This window comes from Polypterus senegalus, chromosome 5 (genome assembly GCF_016835505.1).
Source record: "Polypterus senegalus isolate Bchr_013 chromosome 5, ASM1683550v1, whole genome shotgun sequence".
Classification (NCBI taxonomy): domain Eukaryota; kingdom Metazoa; phylum Chordata; class Cladistia; order Polypteriformes; family Polypteridae; genus Polypterus; species Polypterus senegalus.
In genome coordinates, this window is record NC_053158.1 from 4351110 (window position 1) to 4354313 (window position 3204).

The window sequence follows — 3204 nt, forward strand, 5'->3', positions numbered from 1 at the left end:
CAAATTCACTCTCAACACTAAAATAAGCCTACGACTATTACATTGACAATCATGTGACATTATTTTCAAAATGTTTCCTTTTCTTTTTCATAACTTCTTTAACACACTACTTCTCCACTGCGAAGCGCCGGTATGTTGCTAGTGTAAACATAAAATTCGAAATGTATTTTCAGAGACTCCTAACATTTTTGATTTTCAGACATTTTAGGTTTCTAAAGGCTTGGAGTCCCAGATCTCCCAAGGTCCCTTATATTTTGCACCTCCATATTCTCCCATCTACAGTATCATACGGTAAAAAAAAAATTCCTCTTTTTCGTACATCTGTACTTTCGATCACATTTTTCTGCTTAACACATACTGCGCATATACACCCTCCACGGGGGGCTCACGTGAGAGCAGATGCTTCTCTCTTGACTCTCGCTGCCCCACACTGAAGCAGCATTGCATCACAAAGGACGTTTGATCCACTTACTTGGATGGATCTTGTTGGTCATCATTTGGTGGGTCATCAACTTTTTCTGCCTCAGGAGTCGGACCTTCTTGATTAGGTGGAGGAGGACACTTCGTTTCTTCTTTATCTGGAGCGGGCGCTGAAAGAAAACAGAGTCTGGTTAGAAGAGATCAGATCATCATCCTTGTGAGTCATATAATCACAAATATAGGGTGTCCCAAAATTCACGCAAGATTTGAATTTGCCGCCATTTGTACGGTAAAGTGTTGCCAATGAAAAAAAAAGGCAGCGTGACAGCTCACAGTTCAGCGTTATTAAAAATGGAGTGGTACACGAAAGAACAACGCGTTTTCATTGTTGAGCAATATTTTAAAAATAATGAAGGTTTGGCAGCTACAGTTCGCAATTTTCGTACAAAATAGTGATTTAACTTCATCAACTTTTTCGAACAAAATCATCTTCAGATCTTCAAATTGTTGCATTTGGGGTTCAGAAAATCCACGAGTGATTGCTGAGAAACAAATGCATCCACAACGTATCACTGTTTGGTGCGGATTTTGGGCTGGAGGCATCATCGGACCATTCTTCTTCGAAAATGCGGCTGGTCAGGCAATAACAGTTAATGGTGCTCGCTATCGTGACGTGATAATCCAGCTTTTCGTGCCTAAATTGCAAGATATGGATGTGGACGACGTGTGGTTTCAACAAGACGGTGCCACATGCCATACAGCCTGAGAAACAATTCAATTACTGCATGAGTCATTTCCTGGTCGTGTAATTTCCCGTTTGGCGATCAGAATTGGCCTCCCAGATCATGAGATTTAACGCCGCTGGACTTTTTTGTTTGGGGTTTTTTGAAGTCTAAGGTTTATGCCATCAAGCCCACGACCACCCATGCCTTGAAGGAGGAAATTGAGCGCTGTATCAACGAAATTTAGCCACATTTATGCAAAACAGTCATGGAAAATTTCGACAAAAGAGTGCGTATGTGCCAGCAAAGCTGTGGAGGCCATTTACCCGATATGCTATTCCATACATAACCCTATACAGTATACTTTATGAATCAATTAAAAATTTACAATATTTTATTAAAAACCTGTGCTCTCTATCAAAATTACTTCTTGTGTGAATTTTGGGACACCCTTTATATGGGGGTACTTCTTCTGCTATCCCAAAGACTAGGGTTACCAGACGTCCCTAAATTTGATTCTTGTCCTGTATTTTTGTTATGCTAGCAGGACTAGAGAAAATATTTCTGAGAAGGACCTTGTCACACATGCGGATCTGTGGCTCACCCTCTGGGCTCGTCTGAAGCAGGTGTTACCACCCTGGGCCGAGAGGGGGCGCTCGCCTAAGCTTCTCCTCTTCTTCTTCTTCCTCGGGAGTACTCAGAAGACATCTAGATGAGGGAAATTGACTCTGCCTCTTCCGGTCTCCCGTCTTTGAGGAGGTGGTCAGTATTGGAACGACTGGACCAATGAAAGGAGCTCCAAAACCCGAACCATTAAAGAGAAAGAACCCGCTTGTTTGCCACGTTTTTCATTGAGGCACACATTGTGACCATCTTTTTTTTGTTTCATGAGACTTTATGAAATGGGGCAACTGGGTTGGCACCCCAACATTTTTCTCGTGGTGCCTTATTCGACCACTAACTGGCGATAAGTCGACATGTGAAGGCAAAAAAACAGTCAAAAGTGAGAGATGGAGAAATCATCTCGTCAGAATAGACATGAGAGGCAGAAATCAAAGTCAAAAAATAGCAAGCGAAGAGTCGGCGCCACAAAAGTTTAGGGAATAAATTGGTTAGGCAAAACTCAGACATAAGAAGTGGTCAAAAAACGACGGCTTTAAAGCCCATTGCTTCATAATCATGACCTTCGAGAAAACGCCCCTAACAATTCAGGTTGCTAGGAGAAACAAATTCAGGCAAAAAAAATGACACAAAATAATTCAGCTCACAAAAAGTGAGCGACGATTCACTAAAAGGACCTAAAAAATTTGATTCCTTGCTTTGTAAAACCCCCAAAAGAAGTATAAGAATGTGCCGTCTAATACACGGATACCTAAAAAATATTTTAACCACGCACGTGCGCATGGCAGGTGGCTTAAGGGCTCTAGTGAATGTAATTACCCACCGAGCCAGGGGTTGGCGCTGTTTTCTGATCCTTTCTCTCTTTCTCCCCCTGCAGACCAAGTGATTGATGGCCCCTTCCATCGCGGATGACATCCTCCTGGAGCCACCACTTCCTACCATCTTCTTTCATAAACCAGCAAACCAGCTACCTGCTTTTGATCAGTTTGGACTCGCGTCCCTAAAGACAGCTCCACAGTTAATCACGTGTTTATTTAACCTGCCAAATTATATGGGGTTACTAAGGTCTTTATGTGTGTTCTTAGTGCCATTTTGCTCAACCCAATTCATGTCAATTTCAAACATGACTCATCTTCACAGAGCGGAATGCAAGTCATTGAAGAAAGAGCTCACATTAAAAGTCACCAATCAAATCAATTTGATTTAGAAACAGGCAAAAATCAAACCAATCAGATAGTCTGTATTTATGAAGGAAAGCTTACAAACTGGGAACAAGTGTTGAGGTCGCGGCGCTTAGTTCTGAGTCGGCCACTTGTTTAATGCGCCAGTAGAACTAAGCGTCATGCTCGTTTAACGAATCGAACTTCAAAGAAAATTAACATTTCTTAAAAAACGTTTTTGGTTCAGAGAACGAAACTGATATGCCAAACATGTGGAGGTA

The 3204-nt window shown here is 41.8% G+C and overlaps 1 long non-coding RNA gene across 1 annotated transcript in view; it reads right to left on the reverse strand.

Moving 5' to 3' along the window:
• Positions 1-511: 511 nt before the first annotated feature.
• Positions 512-3204, reverse strand: part of LOC120529952 — a 25521-nt gene continuing 22828 nt past the window's right edge. The window contains exon 3 of the long non-coding RNA XR_005633825.1: positions 512-590. This is a non-coding gene — a long non-coding RNA (uncharacterized LOC120529952). The remainder of the gene's footprint in view (positions 591-3204) is intronic.